Source organism: Lichenostomus cassidix, chromosome 9, assembly GCF_008360975.1.
Source record: "Lichenostomus cassidix isolate B80296 chromosome 9, HeHo_3.0, whole genome shotgun sequence".
In the NCBI taxonomy this organism is placed as follows: Eukaryota; Metazoa; Chordata; class Aves; order Passeriformes; family Meliphagidae; genus Lichenostomus; species Lichenostomus cassidix.
The window spans coordinates 22,603,329-22,616,261 of NC_139490.1; the positions used below are offsets into that span (position 1 = coordinate 22,603,329).

At 43.8% G+C, this 12,933-nt stretch overlaps 1 protein-coding gene across 1 annotated transcript in view; it reads left to right on the plus strand.

Moving 5' to 3' along the window:
* The window catches only part of PAK2 (p21 (RAC1) activated kinase 2), a 40,797-nt gene that overhangs the window by 1,154 nt on the left and 26,710 nt on the right, over positions 1-12,933 (plus strand). The window lies entirely within an intron of this gene.

Below are 12,933 nucleotides of genomic sequence, written 5' to 3' on the forward strand. Positions count from 1 at the left end.
GCAAGGCTGTGCTTTGCTGTAGCCAAAATAAACCAGTTCACGAGCTGCCCTACAGCCAGTGATGTCTCGATATATAATATAAACATTGTCCTGCAGTAATAGCAGTGTTAGGTGCAATTCAAACATGGTGTATGGTGACGTTTTTATAATTTCTGTCTTTGGTTTTGCCTTTTTTTGGTGGGTTTTTTATACTTCAAAAAGCAGGGCCTGCTCTAGAGGGTCTGAGATTTGCTTTGCAGTTGGAGTGTCCTCATAATGGGAGTCCTGGGGTGGTATCTCCCAAAAAACCAGGGATTAGCTACTTTGTACTTCACTTTCTTCATTTTGGAGACCAAAGCAATTAAACTCACAGGAATATTGTGGAGGCAGGTTAAGGCATATGTTACCACGGAATATCATTACAGACTGAAATAAAATAGAAGGAAAGCAGAAATATGAAAATGCGGAGTATTTGTTTAATGAGTTTTTGTGTAGAATCTTTGAGATAGTAAGAGCACTTTAAACAAAATGCACGGGGTAATGTATTTTAGAGGCAGGAAAAACCTTGCTCTAAAGTTCACTGGTTGGGTATTGCAGTTCTGGAGGTCAAGACAGAAATGCTTGAGGGAGAGTAACCTGGCTTTTCTGTGCTGAGCTGCATGTGGAATTTGGCTCATCCTTGTACAGATGTGGTTGTTAAAACAAAAATACCAGGCTGTTAACTGTGGAATATTGGCTCTGTCTGCATATTTTGCACTTTTTATCACCATGCAGCATGTTCAGTGCATCCAAGGTGTGTGCTCTGCTGGGCAGCTGCTCATCAGAGGCTGATTTACTGGGATGAAATCTGTGCTGGGATACAGCTTGGACCTTTGGCTCACTGCTGGAGTTTATTCCCAGAGCACCTGCTCATGCTTCCTCTCTGGATGGTGGGGTAGGTGGGTGGATGCTTCAACCATGTATGGCAGCTTCAATCTTGGGGGTATTTTCAATTAATACCCTTTTAAGTTCCCAAGTGTGCTTGTGTTATTGGTCAGCATTTTGGTTATGTTTAAAAGGGAAAATTATTCAAGCACCTTTGGTTTAGAAATAACTTCAGGAATTAAGGGTATTGATTGATGCTGCAGGTTTTGCTCTTGTGACAAGAAAAGCCTTTGGCACCCCAATCTAGGTCTGTGTTATTAGTAAGATACTTCTGCTTCAGCGCCCTCTCATCTGTCTTGGGTTGGTTTTGTTTGGGTTTTTCCCCCTTTTATCTGCTTGCTGCATGAGGAGGTTTCTGGGCTCTGAGGCTTGTGCCAGTACTTTCTCGTTCCTCACCACACACAGTTACTGCCGTGCCCGTGAAGCAGCTCTTTGTTCTGCAAACAAGCCCGAGTCACAGAGGCTGCTGGGGATGGCCCAGCCCAGGGACAGCTCCAGCAGAGCTCCTCACACACCGGGACAGCTCGGGAGGGAGCTGAGCCTCCCAGGCATCCCTGGGGAGATGGAAGCAGAGGCCTGGTGATGGGGAGAGCAGGGGGAAGGAGGGAGCTGGAGCAGCCAGGCACCATGGATTCCACACATCCTGATCGCTGCTGGCAGCTGGGAAAAGGCCAGAGTGAGGTGGTTGTGGAGCTTTTCCATCTTTTCCTAGAAATCTGGTTGCTGTGATCAAAGCAAAGGCACTCCTTTGGGCTCGGATTGATTCAGGAAGGCTGCACCATGCTCCACTTCCAGTTTCCATGCAGGCACCTCCCTCCTAAATCTAAATGAAACGTGCCTGTCTGGCCCTGAGCTTGGAGGGCACAGTGTCCCCTGGGAGAGGTGTTTGTACCTGCCTTGGCAGCACCAGGGACCAAACCTTTGCAGGTGCCTTGAACGTTGCCACTGGCGAGGCTGCTGCTTGCCCTCCTGGAGATAACCAGTCACTTGGCTGCCAGGCTGAGCTGCCAGGCTGGCTCCCAGCAAAGATAAAGTCCAGTTAGGGCAGAGCAGGATTGGTTCTGCCTCTTGGCAAGGGCAGCTCGACCCGGAAAGCTCCATGGTGGAGGCAACACCTGCCAGCTGTCAGGAGTAGGTGGGGAAGAGAGAAGGAGTCCAGAGCACTCACCCAGGGGCAAAGGACAAGAAACCCTTGGGCAGGGCACTGGCTCATTGTAGCAAGGAAACACTGCAGCGTTCCCTGGAGGCCTCAGGATTCTTATGGTGCTGTGCCTTCCCGTTTCTTGAGCTTGATAAGACTTTAGAAAGCTCCTATTTGCATTTAAATGCAGGTGAGAGGTGGTAGATGTCTTCAGGTGAGACAAAATCTCCTAGTGACCTGCCAGGTATGTGAGGAGGAGATGGAGCTCAGCGTTTGTGTTCAGTCTTTACTTCATTGCCCAAGAGAGCTCAGGGCATGATTTTACCTAATGCTGGTAAAGTTATTTCCTTTAAAGGGAAAATACACATTTTAGTGTTTGTATTTTGGCTGGTGCGGTGGGCAGTGTCTCTCACTGAGAGCAGGAAATGCTGGTTTTGGTCCTAGTTCTCTACCTGACTTGCCAGTGTTTTAAGTGGATCATTCTTAATGTTTTCTCAGCTTCTTTCTATTTTTTTTCAGCTGGAAATGGGGATTAACCAGGCTTTGAAAATGTCTCACCTGGCAGGCAGGGATGTAAGTGTTAAGAAGATGACTTAAACCTGAGTTTCAGTTTTTCTGTTGAGATAAATTTTGATAGGATACACTGTGAATTTGCAGAAGGAATTCCTCATGCTCTCTAAAAGTTACAGTACCTTGAAAAGCTCTAAAAATTAGTGCAACAACTCTTTCCCTTCAGGCACAGCAAGTGGATTTCAAAATTCTCAGATGGATATATCTAATTTCTGTTTGTGAATTTCAAAATGCTTTTAAAAATCTTCACTTCAGTTGCTAATGATGTATTGGTGCTCAGAATTGTTTGAATGAATACACCTTTCTAGGGGAATACAGTGTTTTTAAGATTCATGGAAATGCTGGGAGCTTTGTATAATTGGTAAGTCATTGTTTCCCAAAAGTTCTGAGCCCTGCACTGGTTTTAGTGTAGCCCAAAGTTGAGTGATATTTGAATCTGAGTTCTGAACAGCAGAGGCTGTTCTCTCTGCTAATTAGCAAAAGTTGTTTCATGTCTTTGAAGGAGTCATTTTGCATTAGTTTTTCATTTACAGTAATTTCAGAACTGCTTTAGCTAGCAGAGGTATCTCCTGGACAAAAGCAAGAAACAGCTGCTTCTGGAAGATGCTTTTCAGAATCACCTTTGAATATTTAACCCATTTCCTTTTGAAAGGTCTCCAATAAACTGAGAATCTGGAAGAATGACAATATCTTTCCTCTAAGCCTGTCTAGAGCAAAAAGCCATCCTGTTTTAAAGGGATCTGGGGATTTGGGCTCCAGGCAGGACCTGGCTGGGGAGATTCTTGTGGAAATAGCTCATTGGCAGGAGCTTAATTGAAAGTACACTTCAGCTTGTGAATTATCTGCTTTAGGGTGAGAAAAACCCGATGGTTTAGTAAGTTACCTTAATGTTTGAAAGTGAGCAACTTTTAAAATTCAAAACCATTACTTAAAAGGTGAACTTGATATTTTATACTTGTTTTAAGTAAGCTGAGTGCTTGAGATTTTACCAGGACATTAAATCCACTTGCTGGCATTAATTTTCACAAAAATCCATGACCGTGGGGTTGTAACTTGGTGCCACCTGGGCAAGTGGCACCAGCCACAGTTTTGCTCTCCCCTGGCCCCAAACCAGTTGTTCCAGTCATCCCAGTGTCCCTCTATGGCATTCCCTGCCTTTGGAATCCACGTCAGGGAATTGACTGCTGGAAAAGGAATCCCTGATGTTAAAACTTGGCTTGGCAATCTTGCTGAGTGATCTGACACTAATGGTTTGTAATAACCTGGGAGTGTGTCTGGCTTTCTGCTCCTCCTGCCTTTTTCATGTGTTTGCTGAGCTTTTGGGAATGTTGCTTCAGATCAAACACAAAAATGAACAAGATCTCCTCACAAAATGCTGCCATTGCTTTCTGTGGCATAGCAAATAGGTCTCTAATATTGTTGAATGATTTTTTTTGCTTTGAAACAGCCTTTTATTTTCAATGTGTGAAATGCTAGCTGTCACTATTACAAAAATAAATTATGTGAAATCTTTAATTTGTCAGAGCTGGGGCATTATCACCAAGTGTGAAATATTTTCTGCTTCTACTCCTGAGTGGAAAAAGCAAAGAGAAGAGTGAAAGCCAGGATTTTCAAAGCTATTTAGCAACAGGAACAGTTAATTTTAATCTGATGCCAACGTGCTAAGGCTCTTTGATACCAGTGTCCAGGCTTAGGAAGTAATTCTTTGTGGTAAAGAGAGCCTTGACTGCTGCAGCCAGGAAATTCAGACAAGTACGTCCTCCTGATTTTTGGGATGAGGCTATTTTGCAGTAACCAAAGTATGTGCTGGCTGGGGACTCGTTGCTTTTGTGACCACTGCTTTTTCTTTTCAGCCCATTTACATGGATTTTATATATATATATTTCATATTTATTTTTTTTAGAGGGAATAGATGTTGAGATTTTTAGATGTAGATTATTTTCCCAGGTAGCTGCTGGAAATGGAATATAAAAATTCAGGATAGTTCAGCAGAGCTGGTTTGGATGGTTTCTTTGCAAGGAGGGCTGTGTATTTTAATGTGTGGTTGTGATGTCTTTTATTTTCTTATTCATTAATAATTATTCCATTGTAAAATATTTTACTTCTGAGAGGCATCATTCTCGTTCTCCTTGGCTTGTTGTGTGTGTCCTGGAAGGTCTTTTTGCACAAGGAAATGTACTCAGTCTTGGTAAATCTGGATGGAGTTCTGCTGTGGAAGAAGTTAAGACTCCTGGTAAACCTATACATCCACATCAGTCTGAATAGGACTTGGAGCATCTCATATAATAACGTTTTAGTGTCTTAAAAAAGTAGAAAGAAGGGCTAGGTAATAAACTGAAATAATGAAGAGTAAGTGATAATACTGAGATGAAATGATTTTTAATTTGGTTTAATTCATGGTGGTGATGACTTTGTTACTCCAGCAAAACAACATCTTTACAAGCACCATCAGGATTTAAATCAGTGTTTTTCATTCCCTCATTGCTGCTATGAGCTACTTGTCAGACACATGGTTGGCACTGAGTTTTATCTTGTACCACCTTGGGCAGGGCTCCTGGGAGATCTGCCTTGCTCTGGGATTGAAGCTCTTTGGCAATAAGTCTTTCGCAGCACCTTCTTGCCAGGTCACACTCGGCTAAGAGATTGATGGTGGGTGTACTTTACTTCCTCAGCACTTCCAAAGCGAGATGCCAGCTTTCTAAATTCAAACTCATCTGAACTGGAGAAATCCCTTTGTTTTGAGGATCTTGGTCAAGAGTGGAAGTAGATGTGACTTTGATTCTGTACTGCTCTGATGAACAAGAGTGCTTGTGTTTCCTGCTCTGCTGAAGCAGCTTTTGCTGCCCAGCCCTGAAAGGTTTTGTCAAATAACTTGTCTATAATCCTCAGCACTCAGGATCCTCATTGTCCCTTTCTCTTGATCATGTTTTTAATGTCCTAAACAAGCTGTGGGTGCCAGCAGTGCTTTCTGTTGGTTTCTCACTCGCTGTCTCTGCGCTCACACGTCCCTGGTCACACAATCCTGGGATGGTTTGGGTTGGAAGGAGCCTGAAAGCCCATCCAGTGCCACCCTCTGCCAGGGACAGGGACACCTTCCACTATCCCAGGTTGCTCCAAGCCCTGTCCAACCTGGCCTTGGACACTTCCAGGGATCCAGGGGCAGCCACAGCTGGTCAACAGTGCATTATGAGCCATTTTCCAGTGAGCAGAGTGGGACAGACTGGTGGCCAGGGGCTGCTCAAACTGATATTTTGTGGGCTCTCCCTTTGCTGCCAAGTTTCATAGAGATCTGTATCTCTGTTTTGCTCTATTGAAATGGCTTGCTGAAATTTGCTTCCTGTTTTCTTAACAATTGAAAGGACCTGAGAAAATTTTCCTTTAGATGACAAACTCTTGGAAAGCTGACCACTTCTAAAGCTATGGCCTTCTTCCATAGTTACAATAAGTTTTATGAGAGGAGAATAATAGCTTTTTTATTTAAAAATACAGGTATTTGTATTTTCATAAACAGAAAAATTGTAAATCTTCCGTGCTCATTTGTTGTAGAAAAAATGTTTTATGCCTTTCTTTCTATGTTCACCCTCGCTGGTAGCAGCTACTGTATTGCCTGTAGGAATGTTATTCATGGTTTATTGAACAGGCTATAGGTGGTTACCTATGCTTATGTGTTAAACTCAGAATTTGTACAACAATATAAGTAGGTTTTTTTCAAGTCTTTTGGAGCTTTCTGAGTGCGATATTATGTTTTGTCAACTGTTTCAATATTATGTTAACTTGACAGCTTCCTTTGGAAGCTCTTCAGATTCCCAGGGTGCTGGTTATCCTGCCTGGTTGTAGTTTTCTATTCCGTTGGTAACTGTGCTCTTCATTTTGTATTTTTATTTTTTAGAAAGTGCTTCATTCTTGAGCAGTAAAATCAATTTTTGTGGCAGTGGTGCTGCAGCATCGTGCATAAACAGCCATGGATAGTAACTCCCTCAAAGTGTACTAATGTTGGTGGGATGTATTAAATCACTTAGAAAGTTCAATTTGTTTAACCACTCTCAATTGGCGTTTAAGCCATTGTACTTTTATTTAAATATCTATGTTTAAGGTATTTTTATCATACATTTGATTTGTGAATTGTAAGAAGTGTATGGGGTCATATTAACACACATGTTGGGGCTATTCATGTTTTTTCCCTACTTACTGACTCCTGTAGTTGTCCTGTAAGTTTGGCAAAAATGAATTTCCACATCAGCCTAAGAATTACTTACATATTTTGAATTACGATATAGTTTCATGCTTTTTTGGCAGTTTAATATATTTTGATTTGTAGCCTGTGCACCAGTTCTAGTTGGTTTGGATTAATTTTCTTTGGCATTTTTGATAAAAACTTGTTTGTGTGCAAGAAGAGTGAGAGAGGTAGTCTTACTAGGAATGACTTAAAAAAGAAAAATTAGAAAGTTAGTTTAAAAACTCCTTCTGGCAGCCAGTGTTTTAAAATCGTTATTTCCACTGTCCAAATGAGTGCTCTGGCTCCCTGAAAGGCACACGAGAACATTAGCCCAAATTTCAGGGAATTTGCTGCATTAAGCTGTATGTGAATTAGCTGCTTGTATGTGTGCAAGTAATTTTAAAGTAGAAAATCTGTAACAGCACACCAGGAAAACTTGGGCAGTGTCACAAAAGTAGTACTGGAGTCTGAATTGGAGCAAGTGAGTTCCAGAGCACCTTTGCCTTGCTCATGTTTCCCCTTTTTTAAGGAAAACAGTATAATAGGATTTCATTTTTCTGTTGAGCAATCCAGGTCTAATGTTCAAAATTGTGTCTGAGTATTCAGGAGGATTTGAGTTTGTGGCAGTTTGCCTTTGTATTTTCTGTACTGTTTATTTTGTCTTGAAATAATGGGGAAGGGGTTGCCTGGGGTGCTGTGCACTGGCGGCAGAATTGGTTGCATATCTCATCTAGGTACTTCACCTCTCCTAATAGACTTAAATATGCCAGGAAAAAATAAAATAAGGACTTGTGTCCTTGTATAAAATCTGTAAAACTTCAAACCTCGTCAGTGTAATGAAGTTGTCTCTGAATGTGACAGTCTGGAGACACTTGTGCAGCAGCTGTGGCAGAAGTGTGAACGAGCTTTCGCTGCTGAGCTCTTTGAGTATTTTACTAAGATCTGATTTCATCCTGAGTTGCTGTTGGCAGGGAAGTAATGGGGTGACCCTTCCTGAGTGTGTTGCTTTCTCATTAAGTAATTAAAAGATCCCACTGGGAATATTGCATCCCTCTCTGGAGTCCTCAGCAGAAGAGATGTGGACCTGTTAGAGTAAGCCCAGAGGAGGCCACAGAGATGCTCTGAGAGGTGGAGATTCTCTACTCTGGACACAGTTTGGCTGAGCTGGAGGTGTCCAGCCTGGAGAAGAAAAGGCTCCAGGGGAGACCTTCCAATGCCTAAAGGGGAATTGTAAAAAAGGAGAGACTTTTTAAATGGGCAGATTGCAATAGTAGAGCAGGGAGTGGTTTTACAATAAAAGAGGAGAGATTTAGATGGGATATTGGGGAGAAATTCTTCCCTGTGAGGCCCTGGCACAGGGTGCCCAGAGAAGCTGTGGCTGCCCCTGGATCCCTGGAAGTGTCCAAGGCCAGGCTGGACAGGGCTTGGAGCAACCTGGGATAGTGGGAGGTGTCTCTGCCATGGCAGGGGGTGGAACTGGATGAGCTTTAATGTCCCTTCCACCAACAGCTTTCCCAGCTATCAGCTGTGACCTTCCTGGTGCAGAAGTGGGATGCTGCAGGGATCCCTACTCCTGTACAAGTTTCCATGTTTGAAGAAGTCAGTGTGGTTTGTTGTGGCACAAATGGACTATAAGTGTCCCAGGAGAAATGGTCTCCAGTTTCTGTGTGGTGCTGCTGGAATACACTTGGGAAATGAGCCGTGTCCACCAGGCTGTCTCTCGGTGGGGGGTTTGTTTTTGCCATGCTCAAGTGCTTTTGGTATTCACAGCTCCTGCATTTGATTTCTTGGAGCCTTTGCTCTCTCTGGCTGAATTTGTGTCCAGTGTGGGCATGAGAAAGGGAGCATCTTGAGCTTGGGTCGTGCAGGGGTTTCAGCAAACTGGGGAACCTTAACCAGGGGCTGTGACTGTCTGTCTGGTTGGCAGCTGTACTGGTGTCCCCTGGGATTCCCCACTGTGGCATTTTATGGCAGGTTGGCACTCGCTGTGAGAAGAGTCAAAGGTTTGGCCCCAGGCTGCTCTGCTGAGCTGAAGTTCCCACTATCCACTGGTTAACTGCGGCTGGAGCAAGCTTTGGGCAGCCACTAGAGAGAAACAAAGAGCTCTATTCTGAGTGCCTGTGAAAAAGAGAGCTCTTCTGGAGGGAGACATTTCATCTTTCCCCTTTGTCTTTTCCCTTATTATTCATTTTTCCCTTAGCTGACATTTGACAGCTCTACCAGTGATGAGAGAGCACTGCATCCCTTAACCTTGAATTCTTTCTGGTTTTGCCACTCTCATACACACTTTGTGTTACCTCTCCTCTTTCCAGTTACCTCTAATCTGGATGGGGAAGCCATGCCCTTGTTTTACTTTTTTACATTGGCCCAATAATATTGCCAGAGGTTAAAAAAAAGGTTAAAAAAGCACTTTTGTTCTCTGTCGGGGTTACTGGTCACCCTCGGGCACTTTGCCAGCAGCCTGACGTTTTTAGAGCTCTGTTGTGTGGTGAATCTCCAGGTTAAAGAGCTGGGAGTGCTGTTATTAACACAGAAGTGCTCCTAACTCTACAGGTGCCTCGTGCAGGGCAGCCTTTAGTCAAATAACTTTTGCTCTGGAATGTGCAGTCCCTCCCTGCCTGTAAATGTCAGCTTTAATTAAGAGAAAATCTCAACAACAAGATGCAGACTTCTTTTTTTTTTTTTTTTTTTTTTTAATTTTCTTGTAAACTTTCCCTACTTGCCCTTTTCCCTATTCTCCTTTGATCTTTGGAAAACCTCAGCTATAAAAATAAAAGCTGCAGAGTGTCTGCTCGCTGGTGAAATATGAGTAAGCACGAACACCTCGACTCATGGATTTGCATGTGCTGTGCCCGCCGCCGGCTGCCTCGGCTGCCTTTAGTTGACTCAGGATTTTCAGCAGGCAGAGCGAGGATAATTTCCTTGTTGAGTGCTGAACAGGCTGGTTCAGACACCTTGGAGCACGTGTTATCATCATGCATCTTTGCACAATGGTTCCTTGAAGGAAAACTCTGGCTGCAGGCTGGATAAAACCGAGTGCGGCCTGAATTCGGTGGGTAGGCGGCAACTCCCCAGGGGGAATGGATCCTTGGATCCTTCTTGATTTCATTCCTCCTCCACCACACTCCTTAGGCCTCTGTGTTCCTGCAAGGGCTGCCTCAGAGAAAGGTGGGAATGGCCACCCCTGTCCATCAGTTCATCCCTCTGGATTGTTTCTGTGTCATCAGTTGCCTTCCCAAGTGAGTTTTCCAGCCAGACTTTGGGGAAATGGGAAATGCAGGCAGTTGGGAAGTCACTTTTGAGGCCCATCTGGCACTGTCACCCGTGGTGTCTGAAGGTTTCAGAGGTGGTGGAGCAGAGAAGAGGCTCCTGGTTTGCTGGTGGTAAAATGCCAACACAGTTCAGCAGAGCCACACTGATTTTGTGAAGCAGAAGTGAGATCTCAGGTGGGCGTTGAGTGCTCTGCAGGTTTCAAGGGACAAAGGGCAGATGAATCATAAGGTACAGGTGGCCCCAGTGTTCAGTGAGCCAAATAGTGTTAATTTGCTTAAATTTTCTGTTACTAATGGGCTTTTACCAGGACTCTTGCACATCTTGGTGCTAGTCTCGGCCCACTCAGATTTTCCCTGTTTATCTTTTTGAGTCACAGTGATCCTCAAAAGGCTGAGATCTCTTTATTTCAAAAATGACATTTTTGCAGCCCAGTTGCTCATTTTTAGTGCAAGACTTTGCACATCTGCTCAGTGCCTTATGGAGTCAGTAGTTGCTCCAGGTTGTAATGGACTTTGGCAATGGGTTTGAAGAATATTTTCCTTTAGGAAGCCTTAAGAGCCCTTTCAAATACCCCCTCAATAGGACATTTGTCTTATGTAACTCAGTTTGTGGTAAGCACATCTATTACAGTTTTGGCTATTCTTCCTTCTGTGCTAATTTCCTCTCTGCTTTTTTATTCCTTCCATTTGACCATGATTTTCATCTTCTTTTTTCCCCCAAATCTCTTTATCACTTGGCAATTAAAGAGCAGTTGTTTGTGCTGTGTTTCCCTTCTATTTGTGTGACTCAGCAAAAATCATAAGGAAATTGGGGGGCTGGAAAAAGACAAATTAGAAAAATTTAGCTAGGTATGTTCTGTGTGTCATCCAGACTGGTTTTGCCAAATCAGTCTGAGGTTCTCCTTACACATTTGTTAAGAGTGGGAATATTGTGTGTTCCCTTTGCCACATGTAGCAGTGAAGGGAAGATGGGAAGGAGGGACCTGACCTGTTTATAAACTTCATGCTGGTTGGTTTGATTACTGTATCCCTTTGGAAATCTTAATGACAAATTGGTTTGGCTGAGATATTTTTTATTTCTGGGTTTTTTTGCAGCTTTTCTCTCAACTGCATTGTTTGAAGGGTGAGCATCTTGCCTTTTTGGGGTTGTAAATTAGGGAAGCTGAGCTTGTTTGGAGTATTCTAGGTTAGCACGGGCTCCTCTGTGCTCCCTATAAAGAAAAATAAATAAAAATAACTTGGTTTTCACGAGTGTGCAGTCTGGCACTGACCAAATCCTCTTTCCTGAGAGCCCTAAACTGGCAGGAGAGGTTTCAGCAACCCCATGGAGGTTGGTGCCTGCATTTCCAGAGGAGGGCTGGCTCTGAGCGCCGCCTGTTTCTTTGGAGCATCTCACGTGTTTCCAATAAGCCAAGGTGGAACAGATGATCCTGCTGCCTCTTCCTGGCCGCTATCACTGTTACTCTTGTCCGTGCTTTTGCTCGAGTCCTCTCTTGGCAGGCAGAAGATCTGCGACTACGTTTGCCAAGTCTGCAAGAAAGTAATTCTTTGTCTGCCACTGCTGGGTTTTTTGCACAGTTTTCTCGGTCGAAATGATGAGATAAGTATTTTCAGTCTCTGAAGGTAGGCTCATTCTGTTCCAAAAAACTCCTTTTTGGAGCTGATTAAATAAATCTCGTGGATCCAAATGCTTCAAGTTGGCAAGCTAGACGTCCCCAAAGACTTGTTTTGTTTTTCATGGAGAAGACAGTCTGAGATGTGCTGCTTTTGTGAATTTCTCTGCAGCAGTGAAATAATTTCAAGCTGTTGAGCTGCTCAGCTAAGAGGCAGAGTGATGAGGCAGGAAGCTGTGGCTAGGTAGCACCATCTGAATAAAAACTTGTCCGAAAGCTGCTTTCTGCTAATCCCTGGGAGGAAGTGAGCTATAATCAGCACTAAGTGAGCTAATCACAGGAAATCTATTGCTCAACAGGAGCCTTTGAAAAAAAAAAAAGGAGGGGGGCAGGGAGAAAAGAAGAATACCCATGGAGACTTGTCCTTCTACTTTTGGACTCCAAAATCTGATTAATCTGATGAAGTGAGCAGCCCTCCAATCTCCAGTTAAAAACTTCACCTCTTTGCCAGAATAATGAAGCATCAAGTCTCATCTCTTCCAGTAAGGTGATTTTCAGGTATTAAGAGGTGGTGGTGTGGGGAGGCTGTGTATAAGCAAACTACCAAACCCACTGGGGGCAATGGCAATGAGCCTCCAGCCATTTTTAGCAAGGATTTTTATAATATAAAGCAAGAATGGGACACGACTATCTTAAATCTGCCTTGTTACAGCAGCCTTTTCTTGGAGCATCACACAGTAGCTCTCGCATTGTTCTTGCTGGCTCTGTGCTCTTTTTCACGTGACACCTTCTGCCTTGGAGATCTGTTTCCTGGACATCTTTTCTCTTTTCCTCTGCCCTGCTCGTGGCTGGCCTGGATGCAGTGACAAGTGTTGCCAGTGGCCCCATAAGGCCCCGTGGGAAGGGGTGAAGCTGCTGCCTGGAGATGCTGCAGTGATAACTCATTCTTCTTAGCCCTGCTGTCCTCTGCAGGGACTGCACCCACCAGCAGCCCTTCCTTCATTTTTGGCCTGTTCTCTTTTCTTCACTTCCTTCTGTCAGACCACAGACAGTTATGCTGTGCTGCCTTCAAGCTGTGTCAGTGGCCCAAGTGTTGTGCAGTTCAGGTGTTGTCCCAAAAGTATCCTGCAGCTGTAGTGGCACATCAAAAGCAAAGGGGTTATGTTTCTTAATGCCTTGTTAGCCTGAAATTTGTTACTTCTCCTTTTTTGTCAACCC